We start from the raw sequence: 10187 nt of genomic DNA on the forward strand, positions 1-10187 counted from the left end.
CAAAGATTTCAGTTTGAGGACTAAGATGCACCTGACTCAAGCCAAGGTGTTTTTTTGTTTGTTTGTGTTTTTTACAGTTATGAGGTTTAATAGCTAAGTTAACAGGTTATAATTTGGGGTCAGAAATGCTTAGGGCACAGTTGCTCCAGTCAGGACAGCCTCTTCTCTGCCAATTTCATAGGCAGGCTTTTCTCTGCCTGGCCAATGTTATACATATTTTGTAGGACTCATGATGACTGCCCACAGGAAACATTACCATAAGTCTCATCCTTAAAGCCCTAGGCTCTAGCTCCATGTATCAGCAAACTTAGGTCCCCCAATTAAATACTTAGAGGCATCCCACTCTGAAAGCAAGCCTCCTGCCCAAAGTCACTCAGCTTTATTTGCACTGCATGCTGGGAAGCCCATTGCCCTGTCTGGTGTTTTGGATCTTTTGTTTTGTTTTAAGTTTTTATTGTGAATTGAGTGATAGTTTACATGGGAGAATATCAGCTTTACATTCACCCTATCGTATTTCGTTTCGTGGCAATAATTACAATCCCCTCTATGCATCATCATTTAACAGTATTTGCTTCTGTTCCCTCTGTGTTTTTGTTTGTTTGTTTGTTTGTTTGTTTGTTTGTTTTTGGCATGTTCACCGAAGCACTCAGGAATATTTAACCATTCAAACAACGAAAGGTATACCCTGCAAGCCTGTCCCCCAACTCCAGCTGTCAGCGTACAGCCCCTCTCCCTCCTTGAGTCCAGAGTCCCCAGTCACCCATCTCTCCACATCTTCATCTCTGTCTCCATTTATGGCATCAGTTCTCTGGATAGGGTCCTGCACTCCACTCTTCTCCCTTGACAGTCCCAGGGTCCTCCGCTCCTGTACAGCAAGATCATCCACTCCCTTCCTTTTGTTACAAAATGTCTAACTTTACATTTGCAACATCCACAATCAGTCCTGATAGCAATAAGTCATGGTATTTTCAATAGCCTCATATGCATATAGAAGTTGAACAATGACTAAGGAAGACCAAGAAGAATTTATGCATTTGAGTGATGGTATTGCAGAATAAAATTAAAAGCACCATGAACTGCTAGATGAATGCACGAATCTGTTAGAAGGCATATAGTCAGAATGCTCCTTAAAATCCAGGATGGACAGATTTCATCTCCCATATTTTGGACATATTATCAGGAGCAACCAGTCATTAGAGAAGGACATCATGCTTTGTAAATAGAAGATTGGCAAAGAAAAGGAAGACCCTTATGAGATAGATTGGCACAGTGGCAGCAACAGTGGGCTCAAGTATAATGAGGAATATGAGGATGGTGACGGATGGGGCAGTGTTTTATTTTGTTTTGCATAGGGTTGTTATAGGTTGGCACAGACCTAATAAAAACAGAGTCCCTGGGTGATACAAATAAGTAATATGTGGGGTCTCAAAAAGTTAGTGGGAAAAGTAGAATTGAAAGACACTGAAATTTTTCCATGAATTTTTTGAAGCATCCTCACATGTATGTTTGGCTAATTATGACAAGGTTGGCTTTTCAAGTTACCCACAAACTCCTCAGAAGAAAAGGCTGATGATCTATTTCTGAAAAATTCAGCCAGTGATAACTCTATGGAGCACAGTTTTACTCTGACAGACATCAGTTATGAAGAGTAGGATTTTTATTGTCTTAGCTAAAGGAATAGAACCTTGGTGGTAATAAACTACTAACCAAAATGTGAGTAGATGTAATCCAGCAGATATTCCAAGGGAGAAATGTAGCAGTCTACTGCTGATTGTTGTTGTCAAGTGTCGACAAGTTGATTCTGACTCATAGTGGCCCTGTATAGGTTTCTGAGTAGCTGGTGAGTTTGAACTGCCAATCTTTCAGTTCAAACAGATCTTGAGATACAGTGCTTATCCTACGGTGCTATACAAGGACTCCTAGGAAACCTATGGCGGGAAGTTCTACTCTGTTCTTTCCAGTGCACTATGAGTTGGAATTGACTTGGCAGCAGTGAAGTTTTGTTTTTTTGTTTTTTGGTTTTTTTTTGAGGGGTGATGGTGTCTAATGGAGGCTCTCAGAGAGGGGAAGTGCTAACCCATATGCCCTCCCCAATAAAAGCAAAGCATGAGATAAAGATTCTTGCCAAATTGATTTCTTTGAATACTGATATTAGTGAAGAGGACCGTGGAAGAGTGGAATGGGGGTAGGAAGGAAAGCCAAGACAAAGAAAATTGTTCTTACATTTAAAAAAATGGTAAAAAGAAAACTCTTTTACTTGCGTAATTAATATAATGTTTCTATGTACCATCTTCAACAGACCTGGTGATCATTTTGTCATTAGAAAATTTTGTGAAGTTTTATAAATACGTGTTAACAAAGTTTTTGTCAAGGTAAAATTACAAAAAGAAAACCTTCTTAAGTATTGAGATATTTACAAGGGGGCAAAATTATGAACACTTCTCAGACATTACCAACTATCATGACTGAATGAGTTGCTGGGCCTGAGGGCTCAGGACAATAATATCAGAAACAAAATGATCAATTGGCATGACATAGTCCACAAAGACATTATTCTATATCCTACTTTGTTTAATAGTTAATGGGATCTTAAAAACTCATAAGTTGCCATCTAAAGTGCAACTAATTGTCTCTCCCTCTTTGGAGGAAAGAAAGTGTGAGGAAAACTGAAGACACTTGGAATCAATTAGTCCAATGGACGGATGGAGCACATGAATATCAGTCTTCATGACCCTGAAACAAGAATCAGATGGTGCTTGACTACACTACCAACTGTTCTGAAAGGGAACGTGTTAGGAGGTTTTAGATTGAGCGGGAGAAAATGTGGAGCAAAACTCAAATTTTGAAAAAGACTGGGCTTACTGTTCAAGCTTACCAGCTACTCCTTGGAAACACTATACAGGGTCGCTATGGGTTGGAATCGACTCAACGGCACTTAACAACAACAAATGTTCAGAAAAAGATTATGGCCGTTGGTCACTTTTCAGGTCTGGAACAGAACTCATGCTCCTGGCTCACTTTACAGCCAAGCTGTTGATAGGTGGTATACGTTGTTAAGTGCTGTTGAGTAGGTCCCATTGTGAGCCTGAATAGGGTTTCTGAGAAGCAGCTGGTGAGCTTGAACCACTGACCTTGCAGTTTAAACGGCTTTGCAGTCTGGTGCATTAAGCCCTAGCGTCACACCAGGACTCTGGATAGTTGTATAGGGGGACCATAACAATAGTAAGGAATGCTTACCATGGAATGATCAACCTTTCATGATCATTGGAAGCATTTTACTAAGGAAAAAGTTCAGAAGGGTGGAGTGGAACCAAAAATCACAGGAAGAAAGTAAGATAACTGATGTTATATGGTTAAAGGGAGGGGACTGCATTCGTTGTAATGAAACAAAGTATATGATTTTTTTTTTAATGTAAAACTGATGACCTGATCTACAAACTTTCACTTAAGCCACAATAAAAAGTTTTTTAAAAAATGAATTGAGATATTTAGTGGCAACATTTGCATTTAAACAGAGGAAATACTACTTTTAGCGTATATATTTATCAGTATGTTTACAAAAAATTTTAATACTCATTATACTCCATTCTCCTAAGAGCCTAGCACCAGTCAGCTGTTTTAGTTTATAAATTTGGACCAATCCATTTTTTTTTCTTTAAAATGCCTCATTCTGTTGAAGCTTCAATTCAGAATGAACTCACCACATACTAGTTCCCAAGTATTAATGGATTTTTATTATATGGTATGCTAAAGAAAGAGATTGGGCAGTGTTTGCAGCCTTTTCAATTAGAAATCTGTTCCCCCAAATGATTTTCTTTCTGACAATTTTCTCTATTTTGTATTATAATCAATCAAGCTTGGAGCTAAGTTCAGTCTTTATTTAGTCTTCTTCCTCTAAAGCGAACATGTATAGCCAATTCTGTTGATCTTTAAAATCACTTGCCTCACAATATTGGTGAATATTAAACAAGAAATAAGAAGCAAGGAAATATAATGTTTTAGAACAGAAAATGATACATACTAAGTTGGTCCTATCTATCTATCTGGAGTCCTGATGTGGTGCTGAACAACTAAGCACTGCACAGCTAACTGGTAGTTCAAACCCACCAGTCACTCCTTGGAAACCCTAAACAGACCAACTCAACAGCACTTAACAACAATGACAACAGTATCTATCTATCTATCTATCTATCTATCTATCTATCTATCTATCTATCTATCTATCTACCTATCTGCCTATCTACTTTCATAACTACCTACATACTACCACCTTTCTATCTACCCATCTCCTTTATTATAGCAGGCACTATTATAATACCTTTTACAGTTAGCTCTTTGCTGAATTCCAGACCTTTTTCTTTTGTCTGAAGTACTGCAGGGGTGTTACAACTTGGATATCTGGCTACAATTATTCTCTTCTAGGCTGAGGATGAATTAGAAGAATTCAATATTTTCTGCAACTCAGCCCCAAAATGACATCTTGACCCATATTCCACAATGTGACTTGTCAATTAATTCTCAAGAGCCACAATGGCTGGGTGATCTAAATTGCTACCTCTCCGCATTTCCTATACATGATATTGGCAGCCTCTTGAGATATGACAGTTGTCATGTGGATGCTGACCAGGGATGAGACCAACTATGGCATTCCCCAGCGTACTCTGTGTGGTTACTCTCACTTCATTAATGACATTTTCAACTCTGATTGCCAGTTTGCCCTCTCAGGCTCCTGAGATGGAATGCTACACCTCTGAGATCTCATAATGGGTGCCACCACACATGAGTTTGTAGTCAATACCAAGGATGTGCTGAGTGTGGCATTCTCCTCTGACAATCAACAGCTTGTCTCTGGTTCACAAGATAAAACCGTAAAGCTGTGGAATACTCTGGATGTCTGCAAGTACACTGTTTTGGATGAGAGCCACTCAGAGTGAGTGGCTTGCATTCATTTTTCACCCAACAGCAGCAACCCCATCATTGTCTCCTGTGGCTGGGACAAGTTGGTCAACGTATAGAACCTGGCTAACTGAAAACCAACCACATTGGCCCCACAGGGTACCTGATCACTGACTGTCTCTCCAGATGACTCCCTCTGTGCTTTTGGAGGTAATGAGGTCCAGGTCATGCTCTGGGACTTCAACAAAGACAAGTATCTAAATTCCTTAGATGGTGGAGAGATCTCAATGCCCTATGTTTCATCCCCAATCACTACTGGCTCTGTGCTGCCATGGTTACTAGCATCAAGATCTGGAACTGGGAGGGCAAGATCATCATTGATGAATTGAAGCAGGAACTTATCAGCATGAGTAGCAAGGCAGAGCCACCCCAGTGTACCTCTCTGACTGTCTGCTGATGGTCAGACTGATTGATGGCTATACAGATAACCTGGTGCATGTATGGCAGGTGACCATTGGCACTCGGTAGAAGTTGATGGCAAAGTTTTAGAAATTAATAAACTGTTTCTTCTGACTTTCAAAAAAATAATTTTTTTTCTCTGTGAATTTAAAAGAAATATCTTAAAGGAAGTTTGGAGGAAATGGGCAGATGAACCAGCTAGTCTGATATACAAGACTAAAGACATAATACAGATATAGCGTTGTTAGTCCCCCAAAGTCACTTGCTGAATGGTTGTGGAATATCTAAACGAATCTCATACTGTGGGAACCAGATTCCTTTGATTGATCTTTTTGTCAAGACACCAGGGCGTGGTACCCACACGGGGAAGGGAAGGAAACTTATGCAGAGACTGAAACCAAGATCTGGAAATGAGAATGCTCACTTCCCTTGCTGCATCTCTTTGAAACACAGGGAAACTGAGCAAATGAATTACCAGGATTTGAAAAAAAAATTTACTTGTAGCTGATAAGTAAGCACAAGTTTAGTTGGTCCATCTACCTATTTAAAAATAAGAAATAGACAAATACCCAAACATATGCCTAATTTATATCCCAAACACACAAAACAATTGTGTTACTTTGCACACTCTTCAGCTGATAACAGTGCATTCACAGATTTGGATGTAAGCATGTTACCATTTAAAGGAGTGATGATTCTAGCACATTTTCATAAAAAGGAATGAGGCCAGATATTGTTACCCAGTAATCAGTAAATAAACTTCCTGATATTTCCCAACACAGCAAATTGTTTCAATTTGGAGGGGTGTGTGGAGAAGAGAATGGAGGTGACCTTATTCCTTCTGGTATACATACGTTCTTCATAAATTATTGTGCACCTTCTGGAAAAATAATGTTGATCACGCCTCGTTTTGAGTCAGAATGAGGAATTAGTGAGTGCTCTGAAATGCTCAGAAATGTTCCTGAATAGAACAACATTGTGAAGGCATAATGTCTAAGCACAAATATATGTGTGTGTGCGCGTGCGCGCATGTATACGAGAAGACTGCAGAATCTACAATATTTTTCAAACTCATAGGACCTTAGATATTAAAACAAGTATTTTCCTTTCAAAAGGGAAAAAGAGCCATTTCTGTCACTTGGTGGATGGGTAGCAGGCATTTGACATTTGGTAGTCCCAGTTTCTGCTTCAGAGTAAAACCATATTGAGTAAGATGACCCTCCTACCTTAAAGGTTATTTTTGCTTAACCGATTGCAGATTTTTAACCCTAGGTCACAGCATGAACTGGAAGAAGGATTTTAAAACCTATGCCCAACAATACAATCAGCTCCATTATGTGACTTGTTTCATGTTACATCCATGCTTTATTGAGTCCTACTCGGACACATTTGTTCTAAAGGGATTTGCGTGTTTGCTTGCTCCCTAAGAGGAGATGTACAATTCTGGGAAATACCAGAATTCTTTTTTTTCTCACTCTCTAAACTAAGGTTGTTATGTTATGTGCCGTGGAGTCAGTTCCGACTCATAGCGACCCTATACAGGGTTTCCGAGGCAGTAAATCTCTATGGGAGCAGAAAGCCTCATCTTTCTCCTGTGGAACAGCTGGTAGTTTCAAACTGCTGACTGTGAGATTAGCAGCCCGATTCGTAACCAGTACATTACCAGAGCTCTTTAAACTAAGATCTAAACTAAGATTTGTTGCTGTTGTTGTTAAGTGCCGTCGAGTCGATTCCGACCCATAGCGACCCTGTACAGGGTTTCAGAGGGTATAAATCTTTACGGGAGTAGAAAGCCTCATCTTTCTCCTGCGGAGCGGCTGGTAGTTTCGAACTGCTGACCTTAAGGTTCGCAGCCTGATTCGTAACCACTACGCTACCAAAGACAAAACAAAACAGAACACAAGATTGTAGAGTCCTGGTGTTTATGTAGGCTAAGACCGGACTGCTAACTGCCAGGTTGGTGGTTCAAACCCACCAGCTGCTCTTCAGAAACCCTATACGGTGTCACCATGAGTTGGAATCAACTTGATGGCACTTAACAACAACAAAATGTACTTGAGAAATTAAACCCTCACAGAGGAGTTAAACTTCTCTGTTCTCTAGCATCACTATGAATTAGAATGGATTCAAGGGCACACAAGATTCACTTAACATTGTGACTATGAAAATCAGGAAGCTATAGTATCTGGCTTCAAGGATTCACATTGTAGCAATATCATCAGAGACACACAATCCAAGAGCATGCCTGTATAATGTTGTTGTTAAATTTCTTAGAGTTGGTTGCAAAGAGAGGGCATCAAGAGAAGTAGATATTGTAATCAAGTCCTTTAGAATATTATGTGCTAGTACTAGATTGGTTAAGAGTGTTTCTAAATAAGGGAAGAATTTAATTTTACTCAAAATAAGCTTCAAGTGGAGAGGAAATGTTTTGACTTCACCAGTGTTTGCTCTTGAATAAACTCCATCTATCTGATCTTTAGATTTTCACTTGAACTAGAGCAGCTCTAAGGCATCCTGCAACTCTAATAATAGGCCATTTTAAGGGTTCTTCAAAAGTTCATGGAGAAATGGAATTAAAATGAATGAAGAACTTCCATAAATATTTTGAAGCCCCCTCATATACAGCTGGAGGAGAATATTGAAAGTGCCATGGGCTGCCAAAAGAACCAATAGATCTGTGTTGGAAGAAGTACAGCCAGAGTGTTCCTTGGAGGCCAAGATGGCCAAACTTCGTCTCTCATACTTTAGACACGTTGTCAGGAGGGACCAGTCGCTGGAGAAGGATATCATGTTTGGTAAGGTGGAGGGTCAGAGAAAAAGAGGAAGACCCCCAGCGAGATGGATAGGCAAAGTTGCAGCATCAATGTACTCAAGTGTGGCAACAATAGTGAGGTTGGCCCAGGACTGGGCAGTGGTTTGTTCTGCTGTGCATAAGGTCACTATGGGTCAGTACAGACTCAGTGGCACCTAACAACAACAACAACATATAGAGGGACATAATAGAAAATAGCTATATCACAGTGCAAAATAAAATATAATCAAATCTTAGATTCTAGAGTCAATGCCTGACTAAGAATCTCAGAGAACATTCACGGAAGACAAGTTGAACTTTGAATATTAAAACAACATGCTAATTCAAGAACATTACTCTACAATTTCCTGATGAGATACCATTCAGACAAAACATAGGTAATGCTAAAGTACCAAACTTTGAAATTTTTGCAAGATATGAATCAGCATTACTGATGTTCATTTTGAGGTTTTAGAAAGCATGACAATAATGATGTCACTAAATTGTGTGGCAAAGTCTATGTTTTTATACATACATCCTCTTATCTCTGCTACAGTCCCAATCTGGTGCCATGCATTAAACTGTAGGTAACTGATGAACTGAGAAGAGAAAGTTGCAACACGAAGCCTAGGGCATTTTTCCTTCCTGAGCATTGCACCATTGCTTTTGCATTGTTTTGCTCTTGTGAATTTCATGACTTTTTTTTTTTTTTTTAATTAAATCCTCCACCCTACCCCTGTTTAGAGCAAAAAGGGTTTGATAGATTCTTTAATACAAAGGAAGTTAGTGTGTTCTCATCCCATTTTATGTACACATCCACCTCAAATTAAAATGATCCAAAACTGCAAGAAGAGGAAAAAAAGTCACAATTGATTTTCATTTCTGGGACTCCAAAGTCAGCTTGAGCCATTACGTTGGCAGTTCAAGCTCACCAGCTGCTCCTTGGAAACCCTACAAAAGGTTGCTACTAGTCAGAACCAATTCCAAGGCACTTAACAAAACAACAGCAAGATATTTGGAAATATTCTCCACACTTACCTGGCCTGGCAATGCTAACCTAGCTTAGTCACTCTGCCTCAAAGGACATGTAAGGTGTTTGGGTAGGACCTGCATGGTATGAAATTGCTGACTCTTAACTCTGCTTTTTTCTCCAAATAACTAAGTTAGTTGTTCTACAATTTTGCTAAGGATTGAAATGAAGTTAACTAATTTCAGTTTTCAGAATGACCTTTCTCTTGAAAACTATGTAAACTGTTGGGCATTTCCAGTTTATGCATATCCAAGTGCACGGGATTGAAAGTTGGATGGTTAACCTCAAGGTCAGTGGTCCTAACCCACCATCCACTCCAAGGAAAAAGGAGTGGTAGTCTATTTCCATAACTATTTGTTGTTGTTGTTGTTAAGTGCCGTTGAGTCGGTTCCGACTCATAGCGACCCTGTACAGGGTTTCTGAGGCTGTAAATCTTTACTGGAGCAGAAAGCCTCATCTTTCTCCCGTGGAACAGCTGGTAGTTTCAAACTGCTGACCTTTTGGTTCGCAGCCCGATTCATAACCACTACGCTACCAGAGCTCCTTCCATAACTATTTACAGCCATAACTATTTACAGCCTTGGAACCCCATGCAGGCAATGCTCCTCTGCCCTACAGGGTTGCTATGAGTCACATTGAACAGAACAACCTTGGGTTTGGATTTGCTATCTGTCACTTCATTTTAGCGAGCAAGTGTGAAAAATGCCTGCAGATTGTAATCAGCAAATGTGAAACTTTGTCCTCAGCACCTATGCTCACATCTCTCATCTCCTCACATGACAGATAAAAATTACTCACTTTTCAGATTTATGTTTAAGCATGTCCTCTTTATGAAACCATCTGACCATTTTTCTCTTTCCAAGGATAAATTGCCCAACTCCTCGATTTGTGCCTCATATGCCATGCATATTTTGTTGTTGTTGTTAAGTGCTGTTCATACTTGTTGTTGTTGTTAGTTGCCATCGAGTTGGCACCAACTCATAGCAACCTTATGCACAGCAGAACAAAACA

The 10187-nt window shown here is 39.6% G+C and overlaps 1 pseudogene; it reads left to right on the forward strand.

The window, feature by feature from the left end:
• Nucleotides 1-4629: 4629 nt before the first annotated feature.
• LOC102840777 lies at nt 4630-5424 on the forward strand (annotated as a pseudogene).
• The last annotated feature ends 4763 nt before the right edge of the window (nt 5425-10187 follow it).

The sequence above is a fragment of the Chrysochloris asiatica genome, unplaced genomic scaffold, assembly GCF_000296735.1.
Source record: "Chrysochloris asiatica unplaced genomic scaffold, ChrAsi1.0 scaffold00019, whole genome shotgun sequence".
Lineage (NCBI taxonomy): Eukaryota > Metazoa > Chordata > Mammalia > Afrosoricida > Chrysochloridae > Chrysochloris > Chrysochloris asiatica.